The following is a 17,172-nucleotide window of genomic DNA, read 5'->3' as shown; positions in this document are numbered from 1 at the left end:
GCTAACAGTGGATCTCTCTGCAGAAACCCTACAAGCCAGAAGAGAGTGGGGGCCAATATTCAACATTCTTAAAGAAAAGAATGTTCAACCCAGCATTTCATATCCAGCTAAACTAAGCTTCATAAGCAAAGGAGAAATAAAAATCCTTTACAGACAAGCAAATACTGAGGGATTTTGTCACCACCAGGCCTGCCTTACAAGAGCTCCTGAAGGAAGCACTAAATATGGAAAGGAAAAACCAGTACCAGCCACTACAAAAACATACCAAAATATAAAGATCATTGACACTATGAAGAAACTGCATCAACTAATGGGCAAAATAACCAGCTAGCATCATATGACGGATCAAATTCACACATAACAGTATTGACCTTAAATGTAAATGAGCTAAATGCCCCAACTAAAAGACACAGACTGCAAATTGGATAAACAGTCAAGATCCATCGGTGTGCTGTATTCAAGAGACCATCTCATGTGCAAAGACACACATAGGCTCAAAATAAAGGGATAGAGGAATATTTACCAAGCAAATGGAAAGCAAACAAAGGCAGGGGTTGCAATCCTTGTCTCTGGTAAAACAGACTTTAAACCAACAAAGATCAAAAAAGACAAAGAAGGGCATTACCTAATGGTAAAGGGATCAATGCAACAAAAAGAGCTAACCTAAATATATATCCACCCAATACAGGAGCACCTAGATTCATAACACAAGTTCTTAGAGTCCTAAAAAGAGGCTTAGACTCCCACACAATAATAATGGGAGACTTTAACACCCCACTGTCAATATTAGACAGAGCAATGAGACAGAAAATTAACAAGGATATTCAGGGATTGAACTCAGCTCTGGACCAAGTGAACCTAATAGACATCTACAGAACTCTCCACCCCAAATTAACAGAATGTACATTCTTCTCAGCACCACATAGCACTTATTCTAAAATTGACCACATAATTGGAAAACACTCCTCAGCAAATGCAAAAGAACAGAAGTCATAACAAACAGTCTCTCAGACCACAGTACGAACAAATTAGAAGTCAGGATTAAGAAACTCACTCAAAACTGTGCAACTACATGGAAACTGAACAACCTGCTCCTGAATGACTACTGGGAAAATAACGAAATTAAGGCAGAAATAAGTAAGTTCTTTGAAACTAATGAGAACAAAGACACAACATACCAGAATCTCTGGGACACCACTAAGCAGTGTTTAGAGGGAAATTGTTAGCACTAAATGCCCACCGGAGAAAGCGGGAAAGATCTAAAGTCAACACCCTAACATCACCATGAAAAGAACTAGAGAAGCAAGAGCAAACAAATTCAAAAGCTAGCAGAAGACAAGAAATAACTAAGATCAGAGCAGAACTGAAGGAGATAGAGACACAAAAAATGCTTCAAAAAATCAATGAATCCAGGAGCTGTTTTTTGAAAAGGTTAACAAAATAGATAGACCACTAGCCAGACTAATAAAGGAGTAAGGAGAGAAGAATCAAATAGAGACAATAGAAAGTGATAAAGGGGATGTCACCACTGATCCCACAGAAATACAAACTACCATCAGAGAATACCATAAACATCTGTATGTAAACAAACTAGAAAATCTAGATGAAATGGATAAATTCCTGGACACATACACCCTCCCAAGACTAAACCAGGAAGAAGTCAAATCCCTGAATAGACCAATAACATGTTCTGAAATTGAGGCAGTAATTAGTAGCCTACCAACCAAAAAAAGTCCAGGACCAGATGGATTCACAGCTAAATTCTACCACAGGTGCAAAGAGGAGCTGGTACCATTCCTTCTGAAACTATTCCAAACAATAGAAAAAGAGGGACTCCTCCATAACTCATTTTATGAGGCCAGCAGCATCTGGATACCAAAACCTGGCAGAGACACAACATAAAAAAAATTTCAGGCCAATATCCCTGATGAACATCGATGCAAAAATCCTCAATAAAATACTGGCAAACCGAATCCAGCAGCACATCAAAAAGCTTATCCACCATGATCAAGTCAGCTTCATCTCTGGGACGCAAGGCTGGTTCAACATATGTAAATCAGTAAACATAATCCATCACATAAACAGAACCAATGACAAAAACCACATGATTATCTCAATAAATGCAGAAAAGGCCTTTGATAAAATTCAATACCCCTTTATGCTAAAAACACTCAATAAACTAAGTATTGATTAAACATATCTCAAAATAATAAGACCTATTTATGACAAACCCACAGCCAATATCATACTGAATGGGCAAAAGCTGGAAGCATTCTCTTTGAAAACTGGCACAAGACAAGTATACCCTCCCTCCCCACTCCTATTCAACATAGTATTGGAAGTTCTGGCCAGGGCAATCAGGCAACAGAAAGAAATAAATGGTATTCAAATAGGAAGAGAGGAAGTCAAATTGTCTCTGCAGACAACATTATTGTATATTTAGAAAACCCCATTGTCAGCCAGGCATGGGGGCTTATACCTGTAATCCCAGCACTTTGGGAGGCTGAGGCAGGCAGATCACGAGGTCAGAAGATCAAGACTAGCCTGGCCAATATGGTGAAACCCCGTCTCTACTAAAAATACAAAAATTAGCCAGGTGTGGTGATGTGTGCCTATAGTCCCAGCTACTCAGGAGGCTGAGACAGAAGAATTGCTTGAATCCAGGATGCAGGGGCTGCAGTGAGCAGAGATCATGCCACTGCAGTCCAGCCTGGGCAACAGAGCAAGACTCAATCACAAAACAAACAAACAAACAAACAAAAAAAACATTGACTCAGCTCCAAAACTCCTTAAGCTGATAAGCAACTTCAGCAAAGTGTCAGGATACAAAATCATTGTGCAATAATCACAAGCATCCTATACATCGATAGCAGACACACGGAGAGCCAAATCATGAGTGAACTCCCAATCACAAGTGCTACAAAGAGAATAAAATACCTACGAATACAACTTACAAGGGATGTGAAGGACTGCTTCAAGGGGGACTGCAAACCACTGCTCAAGGAAATAAGAGAGGACACGAATGGAAAAACATTCCATGCTCATGGATAGGAAGAATCAATATTTTGAAAGTGGCCATACTGCCCAAATTAATTTATAGATTTCATGCTATTCCCATCAAACTACCATTGACTTTCTTCACAGAATTAGAAAAAACTACTTTAAATTTCATATGGAACTGAAAAAGAGCCCATATAGGCAAGACAATCCTAAACAAAAGAACAAAGCTGGAGGCATCACAATACGTGACTTCAAACTACACTACCAGGCTACAGTAACAAAAACAGCATGGTACTGCTACCAAAACAGATATATTGACAAATGGAACAGAACAGAGGCCTCAGAAATAACACCAAACATCTACAACCATCTGATCTTTGACAAACCTGACAAAAACAAGCAATGGGGAAAAGATTCCGTATTTAATAAATGGTGTTGGGAAAACTGGCTAGCCATATGCAGAAAACTAAAACTGGACCCCTTCTTTACACCTTATACAAAAATTAACTCAAGATGGATTAAAGACTTAAATGTAAGACCTAAAACCATAAAAACCCTAGAAGAAAACCTAGGCAATACCATTCAGGACATAGGCATGGGCAAGGACTTCGTGTCTAAAACACCAAAAGCAATGGCAACAAAAGCCAAAATTGACAAATGGGATCTAATTAAACTACAGAGCTTCTGCACAGCAAAAGAAACTGTCATCAGAGTGAATAGGCAAGCTACAGAATGAGAGAAAATTTTTGCAATCTATCCATCTGGCAAAGGGCTAATATCCAGAATCTACAAGGAACTTAAACAAATTTACAAGGAAAAGACAAACAGCTCCATCAAAAAGTGGACGAAGGATATGAACAGACACTTCTCAAAAGAAGATATTTATGCAGCCAACAAATATGAAAAAAAGCTCATCATCACTGGTCATCAGAGAAATGCAAATCAAAACCACAATGAGATACCATCTCACACCAGTTAGAATGGCGATCATTAAAAAGTCAGGAAACAACAGATGCTGGAGAGGATGTGGAGAAATAGGAATGCTTTTACACTGTTGGTGGGAGTGTAAATTAGTTCAACCATTGTGGAAGACAGTGTAGTGATTCCTCAAGGATCTAGAACCAGAAATACCATTTGACCCAGCAATCCCATTACTGGTTATATATAACCAAACGATTATAAATCATTCTGTTATAAAGACACATGCACATGTATGTTTATTGCAGCACTGTTCACAATAGCAAAGACTTGGAACCAACCCAAATGCCCATCAATGATAGACTGGATAAAGAAAATGTGGCACATATACACCGTGGAATACTATGCAGCCATAAAAAAAGATGAGTTCATGTCCTTTGCAGGGACATGGATGAAGCTGGAAGCCATCATTCTCAGCAAACTAACACAGGAACAGAAAACCAAACACCACATGTTCTCACTCATAAGTGGGAATTGAACAATGAAAACATATGGACACAGGGAGGGGAACAACACACACCAGGGCCTGTCAAGGAGTGGGGGACAAGGGGAGGGATAACATTAGGAGAAATACCTAATGTGGATGACGGGTTGATGGGTGCAGCAAACCACCATGGCACATATATACCTATGTAACAAACCTGCACATTCTGCACATGTATCACAGAACTTAAAGTATAATTAAAAAAAAAAGATTATTTAATTTAAAATAATTTAAATTTTAAATTTAAATAATTTTAAATAATTATAAAAAAGACTTTGGGGACTCAGGGGGAAGGGTAGGAGGGAGGTGAGGCATAAAAGACTACACATTGTGTACAGTGTACCCTGCTCAGGTGACGGGTGGATCAACATCTCAGAAATCACCACTAAAAAACTTATCCATGTAACCAAAAACCACCTGTTCCTCAAAAACTATTGAAATTAAATTTTAAAAAAAGAACTGATTACAAGGAAGACATCTAACCATAGACTGTACTTGATCCGAGGTTTGAAACACAGAAAGAATATAACAGTAAAGTAAGACAAGTCAAGACAGAGCAATTGCTCAAATGAATTCAGCATGCCATGTTGACAACTCAAAATGCTAAAAACAAAACCCAAACCATTGATTGCTCAAAAATATAGCTTTTCATAATTTTGCATTGTAATTTATGTTTCATATGCATGAATGCACAACGTGTTTTCTTCTTACAGCTAGGCTATTATTAGGTGAGATTTCTGAAGGCACGGTCTAGGTGACTGAAAAGAAGTACACTTAGCAGGGAATTGTCTAGCTATTTACAGCATCATCTGCCTTGACCCAAAAGAATATTACCATTCTTGGAAAATGCCACGGTCTGTTTTTCCTCCTCCCTTACTGGCCTCTCCTGCTCAGGCTCCTTTGCTTGCAACATCTCTTCTGGATTACTAAAATTTGGAGCCCCTCCAGAATTCTTTTCTTAGGCTTCTTTTCTTCTTTATTTTTTAAATTTAATTTTGAAAATTTGTAATATTGGGTAAATTCAAAAGAATACATATAAGAATTTTGCAAGTTACGAAGCATAATTGTAAAACCAGCCCATTCAGGGCCAGGACAAGGGTGAGGCAAGTCAGGCGCTTGTCTTGGGGGCAGAATGTAAGAGGCCACCAAAAAACTCATAATCAAGATAAATTGTAGTTTAATACAATATTTTAAAAATCAAAATTAATATAAAAAATCTGTGATGAACAAAATGTGACAATTTTAAATAAAGGCAGAATCTGACTCTGTAGTTTTATATCCTTGACTTAATTGTCTTACTCTAACCCCAGCCTTGGTTCCTACATAGGAGAGGAAATTAATTCTTTTAATTCTTTTTTTTTTTTTTTTTTCGAACAGAGTCTCCTTCTGTCATCCAGGCTGGAGTGCAGTGGTGTAGTCTCGGCTCACTGCAATCCACCTCCAGGGTTCAAGCGATTCTCCTGCCTCAGCCTCCCAAGTAGCTGGGATTATAGGCATGTGCCACCATGCCCAGCTAATGTTTTCTATTTTTAGTAGAGACAGGGTTTCACCATGTTGGCCAGGCTGGTCTTGAACTCCTGACCTCAGGTGATCCACCCACCTCTGCCTCCCAAAGTGCTGGGATTACAGGTGTGAGCCACCGTGCCCAGCCAATAAATTAATTCTTAATATATCACATGGCAACCACGATAATTTAGCAAAGCATATTAGTTTTCTGCCCTGAATTTATAAGTCTCCCAAGAGTAAGAGGCTATAAAGAAACATGATTTATGGTGGGAGAGGATAGAATTAAAACGTGTCCGTTTAATAGTTGCATTAATGTAATTCCATTTGTACTCATTCTTTTTTTTCGTTTTATTCCTTTAGTAAGAATATTGAGAACAGCACTTCAATATTCCAAACTTCAATGGAAATATACCTAGGTTTCACTTAACTATGGTCCTGATGGCTTTTTTGAAAAAGAAAGAAAGAAAAAATGTTTTCATCGTATTAAGAAAATGTCTTAGTCTTAGTTCAGAGATTTCATCAGAAAATGATGTTGATTTATATACAAGGTTTTTCATAGATACATCAAACCTATAGAAATTATAATGCATTTTTCTCTTCTTTTGATATATTGATAACAATACTGTAGATTTTCTAAGATTGAATGATCCTTGCATTATTGAAATAAGTATTGTCATAGTGTATTATCATTTTATTACAGTATGCATTTGATTTTTCTGGTGTTTTATTTTCGTCATTTCCGTCTATATAAAGTAAAATTAGTCTACATGGGGTATATGTGTGTGCATATGCATGTGTGCATGTGTGTGTGTGTGTATTTGCTATTTTGGTCAGGTTTGCTATTAGCATTATGGGAGGTTTTAAAATAAATTGGACAGCTGTCTATATTTTTTTTAGATGCTGTAAAATTTCAAATTCATGCTCCACTTCTTATAAAAGGTATGACTTTGTGAAAGTTGCTTTATTTGTTTTTAAATTTCTTTTGTCAAAATTAAATACTTGAGCTTTTCCCACTTTTGAGGTACATTTAAACATTTTATATTAATGAATTTTACATGTATATTTATAACATATTTTCCTTTAAGAATTTTAAATATATAACCAGGTGCATATAAAAGATTTTAAAATAAATTATAATATCTGTCAAATCTATGGTTACAGACTGAAAATTTTGCATATTTTGCTTTTTAAAAATATTTTCTTGGCCGGGCGCGGTGGCTCACGCTTGTAATCCCAGCACTTTGGGAGGCCGAGGCGGGCGGATCACGAGGTCAGGAGATCGAGACCATGGTGAAACCCCGTCTCTACTAAAAATACAAAAAAAAATTAGCCGGGCGTGGTGGCGGGCGCCTGTAGTCCCAGCTACTTGGAGAGGCTGAGGCAGGAGAATGGCGTGAACCCGGGAGGCGGAGCTTGCAGTGAGCCGAGATTGCGCCACTGCACTCCAGCCCGGGCGACAGAGCGAGACTCCGTCTCAAAAAAAAAAAAAAAAAAAAAAATATATTTTCTTTTTTAGGCTTTCTAGTAGTTTGTATGATTGGTCTTTTTACAATCTAGCATTTAGGTTAATTTATCTAATATTTTCAGGTTCTCCAATATATTAATATTACATATTTATTTATTTTAAATTGACTCTGACAGTGCTATTACACTGGTATTGGATTGCCCGGATTTATTCTCCACAGCTCTTTTCCTTTGTCCTTTTTGTTTCTTTGCTTTCTTCCCCTAAATTCTAGGAGGATTGCTTGGAGCTTGGGTTCTAATTCATTGACTTGTTTGAAACTTGACAATAAAGTTTTCTATTTCCTCAGTATTTTCTCATCTCAGGTTTCCTTCTTTTTAATGACTACTTACTCTGTCGTCCAACATGTAAAATCCTGTTCAACTAATCAGAAAGTTTCTAAAATTTCATAAAGGAATATTTTATGTCATTACTTAAATCATCACTCAGATTGGCATCTTTTTTGACTTGCACTGTCTTTTCTTATTTTCAGTCATATACTGAATTAAAGATTGAGATTAGAGTTTGTCCAGTATTGGTTTAAATTCTTTTAGAAATTGTGTGAGTTTGAAGTTCCAGACCACTCAAGATAAGGGGAAGGGGGAAATATTTCAACTTATTGTACTTTTACTTATTTGGTTCAGAAATCCAATAGCTTAAGGGTGGAAGAAAGATAACAGGAGTCTGTCCCTTTGGCCAAAGAGTTTCTTTTCAAAGCTCGTAGTGGCAGCCTGATGTCAGCTGGGGAAGAAGCTCCATTCTTTTTCTGGCAGAACTGACTTCTTTGCGGGAGAGCTGTGGCAGCCCCTTTGCTTATTCCCAGCATGGAAAGACCACCAGATCCCTGCTCCTTATGGCTCTGGCATGCAATGCACTCCCTAGAGGGACCCCTTACAAGGCTACCAATAACTAACATCACCTCCAACTCTTACTTCTGCACTGAAGGTTAGAGTCAGATTTTGATGATGTCTCTTTTCATTAAATTTCCAGACTACATAGAAACCTGGGGTGATAGGCCTTTCTTCATGGCTTTTAGCTGTATGGTCTTTAGCAAAAATTCCTTCAATTCTTAATGATCAGCATTGCTATAAGATGTTCCCTATTTATGACATCTGCAGATTATTTCAATGGAAAACTTGGATGGAATAAAAGGTAGTTAAATGCATCCTCAAGTTGCCATTTTTAACTGAAAGCCATCTCTGCTTTTATGAAATCTGGGACAGCTACCAAATTAACACCCACATGTACTAGTAATGGCTGGCAGAGTAGGGAATTGGGAGCAGAAGATCTATGCTGTGTTCTTATTCCATTTCTCAGTCATCACCTACAAGCAGATGTCTCCTACAAGAACATCAATTTAGTGGCCAAAAGTATCTTGGAAAGAGGAAACCAAGATATTTTTCTAATGTGTGGCTTTCCAATATTTTTGACATCTAGAAGTCACCAGATCAATTAAATACTCAATCATGTTCTGCTGCTTTTTCCACTGTGCAGTGCCATTTGTCAGGGCCCTTCAGGAACACAGGCAGATACCTTTATGAAACCTCTGTTATCCCACTGTAAACTGTCTCACATTAATAAGATTTACCTTCAGGTGGAAGGAAATTCACATAATTCCTCCCATATGTGAGTTTCTTCTTCTAAGTTTATATGGTCAACACCTCATTGCACATGCTCATCAAACCAGACTAAGGAATTTTGACAAACATTCCTAGGTTGTAAAAGTTATATCAAAGTTTTCTTTTAAAATTCTACAAACACATAAATAGCCTATCATTTTATATTTAGGTTTTATTTCCCAGATAATTTCTTCTTTGGGTTCTGGCTGGATTTCCTCTTACCTCCCACTAACCACCTAGTGCTCAAATTCAGTAAATTAGGAGCAGAAATTTCAGAAGCTTAGCATTTGGCCAAAGCCTCTGAACTGCAGCAAGAGGAGAAAGTATGCCAAGATTTCAGTTATTTCTGAGAAGCACATGGGAGAAAGGGCACTTGATCAGAAAAGCCTGTTGATGACTGAGGTTTAATACAGTACTGCTAGGAGAACTTGGTGCAGGAATACCTACATGGCATGACTCTGAATGTGGAGTACACAGTCTTACAGGCGAAGGCCATTATATTGCCAGCACCTCTGAACAAAATCAGAAACATTTTAATTTCATAGGTGATTGAATAAATTTGATCACAAAAAATAGTGTTTTATACTGACGTTAAAAGTGGTTATCAGCTGGGTGCAATGGCTTACACCTGTAATCCTAGCACTTTGGGAGGTTGAGGCAAGCAGATTGCTTGAGTCCAGGAGTTCTAGACCAGCCTGGGTAACATGGTGAAACCCCATTTCTACAAAAAATACCAAAAAAAAAAAAGTAGCCAGGTGTGGTAGCATGCACCTGTAGTCCCAACTAGTTGGGAATCTGAGGTGGGAGGATGGTTTGAGTCCGAGAAGTCAAGGCAGCAGAGAGCTATGATGGTGCCACTGCACTCTAGCCTGGGTGACAGAGTGAGATCTTATATAAAAAAAAGAGTGGTTATCATTTAATAAACACTTATTGAGTGACTACTATATGGCAGTCACTGTGCTAAGACTAAAGTATACCAAGATGCATAAGACCTCCTCACCAAATAGGGGATAATTTAGGGAAAGATTATAGTAAAAGGAGGAGCTTAGGCCAGGCGTGGTGGCTCACACCTGTAATCCCAGCACTTTGGGAGGCTGAGGCAGGTGGATCACCTGAGATCATGAGTTTGAGACCAGCCTGGCCTACATGGTGAAACCCGGTCTCTACTAAAAAAACACAAAAATTAGCTGGGCGTGGTGGCGTGCACCTGTAATCCTAGCTACTCTGGAGGCTGAGGCACGAGAATCACTTGAACCTGGGAGATGGAGGTTGCAGTGAGCCGAGATCATGCCACTGCACTCCAGCCTGGGCGACAGTGAGACTTTGTCTCAAAAAAAAAAAAAAGAAGAGCTTATACAATTCTGTGATTCTACCAATGGTGTTTTATCTAGCTCCTTAATAAATATTGGTATTTTTAAATATTTATTTTAGGAAATTACAAACATATATAAAAGTAGAGAAAATAGTGTAGTGAAACTAGTGTATTCATTACTCATCTTCAAAAATCATTAATACATTGTCAAGCTCTTTTTTATCTACATGCTCTTAACTACCCCATCTTTGAGATTATTTTGAAGTAAATCCTGAGTATCATATCATATCCTCTGTGAATACTTCAATGTATATCTGTAGGAAATAAGGACTCTGTTTTTTAAACACACCCGCAATACTATTGTTACCACATGTAGACAAATCTACAATAAATCATGAGTATCATCACATAAATATTCATGTTGAACTGATTGTTCTATTTAAGCAATTTTTATAGTTTTTTAAAAATTATAATTTAAATAAGGTCCATAGTGTGCCACTGGTTGATAAGCATGTGCAGTCTCTTTTAATCTGTAATATCCCACTCCATCTCTTTTTCTTGATTTTTTTGTTGCTTATTTTGTACTTTCCCATAGTCTGGGTTTTGCTGATTGCATCCCCGATGGTATAGTTGAACATATTCCTTTATTTGCCATATTTTCTACAGATTGGCAGCTAGATTTAAAGGTTTGATCTGCTTCAAGTCCGATTTTTTTCAACACTACTTCATAGGTGGTTTTTCCATCATGAAGAAAATGTTGTCTCAATGTCTCTCTTTTTTGTGACATCATTAGAGTTTACAAAATGGTAATACTCAAGCAGGTGCGGTGGTTCACAACTATAATCCCAGCATTTTGGGAGGCAGTAGCAGGTGGATTGCTTGAGCCCAGGAGTTTGAGACAAGCCTGGGCAACATGGTGAAACCCTGTGTCTACAAAAAATACAAAACAATTAGTCAGGTGTGATGGTGTGCACCTGTAGTCCCAGCTTCCTGGGAGGCTGAGACAGGAGGATCACCTGAGCCCGGGAGGTTGAGGCTACAGTGAGTCATGATCGTGCCACTGCATTCCAGCCTGGGTAACAGAGTGAGACTGTCTCAATCAAACAAACCAAACAAAAACTGTAATACTCTAATTTTATAATTCCTTTTCCTTTGGTATTAGAATACTTCTATACAAAAAAACCTTCCCCTCATAAATTATTTGGCAATTCTGAAATACAGACTGTAAAAGGCAGGAAAGGTACAATTCTTTCCCTTTATCATATTTCAAAATAGAGATGTTGATGTCAGCTTCATTCTTCCTGTACAGCCTGCAGACCTGTGAGCCAATTAAACTTATTTTCTTTATAAATTACCCAGTTTCAGGTGTCTCTTTATAGCAATGTGAGAACAGACTAATACAAGCACCATCTTGGATCAAGAATTTAAGAACCTTTAAAAAATTAACCTCTAAAACTCTATGACTTACTGTAATGGCACAAATTCATAAGAATGATCAGTCTGTGGTTTGTTTTAGAGCAATCACTTATGTATGTTTCACAGAAGAGAATAATGCTGTGACTTTGACTTCTTATGATCATAAAAACTTGAAAAGACAACAAAGTGATACAAGTACGAAAGTTTTAAGAGTAAATGTTTCCTTCTCTCTAATCCTAATTATCAGAGGTAATCACCCTTACAGGTGGGTGTTGTCCTAGCTTGAGTTCCCCAAAAAGTAGAGCCTGAGACAGGGACTTGAGGACTTAGGTGCAGTTAGGCCATGTGAAAGTCACAGGGAGCAAGAGAAAGAGGGAGAGAAGCAGGAGGCGGCAACATAGGGACATATCATCAAAATTCTGAGGTTCAATTCCACCAGGACCTGTGAAAGTTAAACTTACTAAAAAAAAAAAATAAAATAAAATAGGACTGGGCATGGTGGCTTACGCCTGTAATCCCAGCACTTTGGGAGGCCGAGGCAGGTGGATCATGAGGTTAGGAGATCAAGACCATCCTGGCTAACATGGTGAAACCCTGTCTCTACTAAAAAATACAAAAACTTAGCTGGGCATGGTGGCAGGCACCTGCAGTCCCAGCTACTTGGGAGGCTGAGGCAGGAGAATGGCGTGAACCCGGGAGGCGGAGCTTGCAGTGAGTGGAGATCCCACCACTGCACTCCAGCCTGGGCGATGGAGCGAGACTCCGTCTCAAAAAATAAATAAATAAATAAATAAATTAATTAATTAAACAAAAAATAAAATAGTTTTTCCGTGGAGCATGTTAAATACAAGCAAACACAATAAACTTAGAATTAGCATATGACCCAGCATTTTCACTCCCTAGTATATACCCCAAAGAATTTAAAGTTGGGACTCAAACAGATACTTATACACCAATGTTCATAGTGGCATTATTCACAATATTCAAAATGTGGAACAACCAAATGCCCCCTCAGCAGATGAATGTATCAACAAAAGTTGATATATACATACAATGGAATATTTATTCAGCCTTTAAAAGGAATGGCTGGGCGCGGTGGCTCACGCCTGTAATCCCAGCACTTTGGGAGGCCAAAGTGGGCAGATCACGAGGTCAGGAGATCAAGACCATCCTGGCCAACATGGTGAAACACCATCACTACTAAAAATACAAAAATTAGCCAGGCATGGTGGTGCGCGCCTATAGTCCCAGCTACTGGGGAGGCTGAGGCAGGAGAATTGCTTGAACCTGGGAGGCTGAGGCTACAGTAAGCTGAGATGTTGCCACTGCACTCTAGCCTGGGTGACAGAGCAAGACTTCATCTCAAAAAAAAAAAAAAAAAAAAAAAAAGATTACAATGGTAAATTTATATTGTGTATATTTTACTGCAATTTTAAAAAGTATACAGGATGACTCCAAGACTTGTCCACTTGAAGGCTGTGGGCTGTGGTAGGGCTGGGGAATTTATGCGTTAGCTCTCATTCTACATTGGTAGAGTGTTGCTCACTCACTTTTCCTAGGTGGCTCTTGTTTGCAAGGCTAAGTGGGCTTCCTTGAGAAGCCCCCAAGGCAGAGTATGAAAAGACCACAGGCGGCCGGGCGCGGTGGCTCACGCTTGTAATCCCAGCACTTTGGGAGGCCGAGGCGGGCGGATCACGAGGTCAGGAGATCGAGACCACGGTGAAACCCCGTCTCTACTAAAAATACAAAAAAAATTAGCCGGGCGTGGTGGCGGGCGCCTGTAGTCCCAGCTACTCGGAGAGGCTGAGGCAGGAGAATGGCGTGAACCCGGGAGGCGGAGCTTGCAGTGAGCCGAGATTGCGCCACTGCACTCCAGCCTGGGCGACAGAGCGAGACTCCATCTCAAAAAAAAAAAAAAAGAAAAGACCACAGGCATGCTCTTTCAGTGGGACATCACCACTACACTCAGAGCATGTGTGGAACCACCTACACAGCTGTGGCTGAAATCAGAGATGGACTGAGGGTATGCAATCTGGGGCCTCAAAAGGCCTCTGGTACAAATATGTATCCTTTTAGACAATTCTCTCATGCATTTACAAATATACAAATAAGGCTCTATCTATATCTACACATATTTTTATATACTGATAATTTTACTTTTGCAAATCATGCTACTCATGTTGTTTGGCAAACTTGCTTTCCTCATAGATATATTTCTAGCTTTGCACTTATAGATGCACCTCAATCTGTTTAGCCACCGCAGAGTAAATCCATTGTATATGGAGGTACTCTAATTTTTTTTAACCCACTGCAATTGTAGCTTCGCATTCATCAATAACAAATACGTTTTGCTAAGGTCACCAGTGACTTTCATATCTTTAAACCCAATCAGTCATTTTTAGGGACTTCTATGGCCTTCACTTGCTTTCATCTTCTTTGATGTGTTTTCTTTGACATTTGCATCGTGATGGTATATTCTTTGCTTCAAGTCACACATTTTCAGATGTAATTTTAAAAGAATTAGTAAATATGGTGACAGATTCAAAGTCAAATCATCATATAAGATAGAATAGGGATTGTTTTCCTTGTCTTTTTATAAAAAACATTTTTCCAAGCTGTTTGCTCCTGAATTTTCTGTAAGCAAGAAAAAACTCTCAAAAATGTTTGAGTTGATGTTTGAAGAAAATATCTGCTAATTATAGTTTGCAGCCATGTGCAACAAAATAACATACATGTGGATTACAGCATTCTGTAATCTTTGCTGACACTGAGTGAAATAGGCTATTATTAGTTGAGAATTATGTGGGCAGGATATAGATGGGGTGATTTTAACAATTAAGTGAAAAGACACTTTTTTTTCGTTCAATGTCAATACATTTTAATGTCTCTCAAAATCCAGTCTTATTTAATTGAAATCATTTCAGGAGATTTAGGAGTATTTATGTTGAGCTTCTATTAACCTTTCAAATTTAGGGTTGACACTTGGGACTTAGATTACAAAGTATAACATTTGTATTAGTTGGCATGCAAAAAGCACAAGTTTGTCCATCCTGGGTGCCTCAGTCTGTTTAGGCTGCCATAACAAAATACTGTAGACTGGGTGGCTTAACAACAGACATGTATTTCTCACAGTTCTGGAGGCTGATTATGATCGAGGTGCCAGGCCGGGCACGGTGGCTCACGCCTGTAATCCCAGCACTTTGGGAGGCCAAGGTGGGCAGATCACGAGGTCAAGAGATTGAGACCATCTTGGCCAAGGTGGTGAAACCCTGTCTCTACTAAAAATACAAAAATTAGCTGGGCATGGTGGCACATGCCTGCAGTTCCAGCTACTTGGGAGGCTGAGGCAGGAGAATCGCTTGAACCCGGGAGGTGGGAGGCAGAGGTTGCAGTGAGGTTGCACTGCACTCCAGCCTGGCTACAGAGCGAAACTTCGTCTCAAAAAACAAACAAACAAACAAACAAACAAACAAACAAACATCAAGGTGCCAGCAGATTCAGCATCTGATGAGGACCCTGGCCCTGCTTGTTGACAGCTGCCTTCTCATTACATATTCACATGGCAGAGAAAGGAAGCTTTTGTGTCTCTTCCTCTTCTTCTTTTTCTTTCTTTTTTCTTCCTTTTTTTTTTTTGTTAACTAGGCAAAGAACTTTATTAACCTTTGTTTCAAACTTTATTCCCAGGCTTCTTCGGTTTAATTAGCTGCAAAGAATGAACTGTGTATAAGCAAAAACCGAAAACAGCTGCAGTGTCGAGGAGGCTTGGGCTTAAAGATATTAGAGATCTAGATTTTATCAGATCCATAAACAAACATTTCTTAAAAAGCAGTCATAATATAAAATGGCAGCTCCCAGTAACTTCTTCATGTTTTATCTTCAGAAGTTGACTCAGTTCAGTTTGCCTCATTCATGGAAGCCTCATCAAAATTCTCCATAAGCTCTGGAACTTCATCATCATCATCATCATCCTCTCCAGTAGCAAGTGGTGCTTTTCCATCCGCAGACTGTTCGGTCAGAGCTTCAGCCAGTCTCCTTAAACTAGTTGGACTGTCTGCACCAAGCTGGTTTAAGACGCTGGCTAGCATTTCTGTCAGCTGCTTTGTCTCAGCATGGCCTGTAATGGTGAAGTGTTCGCTGCCAGAGATGCCTGAACCTTAGGGTTGTTAAAGTGGATCACTGTTCCTTGGTTTGTAAACATAGTCACCTCTTCAATACCAGAGATATTGTTTACCCCTCACTTCTTTAAGGAGAACTGAAGTTTTTGATCATCTGTTGTGGCTGTTCTATGAACCACCTTCTTTCTGTGAGCAGTTCCTTTCCCACCAATGCGCATTCGTGACTGCAGTTTGGCGAGTTTTTCCTGGTTCATGATCGTTTCTTTCATCTTGTCCGAGCGGATAAGGGGTCGCGCGGGGGACTAGGATTGGTCCTCAGGGGGTCTCTGGTGGACTAGCTGAGATGAAGCGCACACATGCTAGAACGCAAGATGGCAGCTCTTCCTCTTCTTAAAAAGGCATTAATCCCGTCATCGGGGCTCTACATCCGTGACCTCATCTAAATAGAATGACCTCCCAAAGGCTCACTGTCTAGTACCATCATACTATGGGTTTAGGGCTTCAACATCTGAGTGATGGGGGCACATGAGCATCCAGTCCATAAGACAGGGATATGTGTTTTGCCGCTTATTATGTGTGTGACCACGGTTGTATCACTTAACCTTAGTTTTCTCATCTACAAAATGAGTCATATTTTATAATCTCATACAGCTCATGTGAAGATGAAATGGAATAACATTTCTTTTTTTCCTTTTTTTTTTTTTTTGAGACGGAGTTTCGCTCTTGTTGCCCAGGCTGGAGTGCAGTGGCACAATCTTTGCTCACTGCAACCTCTACCTCCAAGGTACAAGCAATTGTCCTGCCTCAGCCTCCCAAGTAGCTGGGATTACAGGGGTGTGCCACCACGCCTATCTAATTTTTGTATTGTTTTATTAGAGATGGAGTTTCACTACGTTGGCCAGGCTAGTCTCCAATTCCTGACCTCAAGTGATCCACCCTCCTTGGCCTCCCAAAATGTTGGGATTACAGTCGTGAGCCACCACACCCAGCCAAAATGGGATAACACTACTAAAGTGTTTGATGATGCCTTTTGTGTAGACAGCTATTATTAGGATACTTCTCTGAGTATAAAATGTTAGTCACTCTTTACAGTTCTTCAATATCATGGTGGTCAGATGGGTTGGAAGGGCATGCTTTCAGTAGGACTCAATGGAACATGAAACTATTAATTGTGTCAGCAAGGCACCCTACTTGGAAAGGTGATTTGTCAGCACTGAATCCATCTACACTTGCTAGATTCT

General features: G+C 39.3%; 1 pseudogene; it reads right to left on the bottom strand.

The window, feature by feature from the left end:
* Positions 1-15,709: 15,709 nt before the first annotated feature.
* Positions 15,710-16,200, bottom strand: LOC100582839 (annotated as a pseudogene).
* Positions 16,201-17,172: the final 972 nt, after the last annotated feature.

The sequence above is a fragment of the Nomascus leucogenys genome, chromosome 1a (genome assembly GCF_006542625.1).
Source record: "Nomascus leucogenys isolate Asia chromosome 1a, Asia_NLE_v1, whole genome shotgun sequence".
In the NCBI taxonomy this organism is placed as follows: Eukaryota; Metazoa; Chordata; class Mammalia; order Primates; family Hylobatidae; genus Nomascus; species Nomascus leucogenys.
This window is presented reverse-complemented; position numbering and strand designations above follow the sequence as displayed.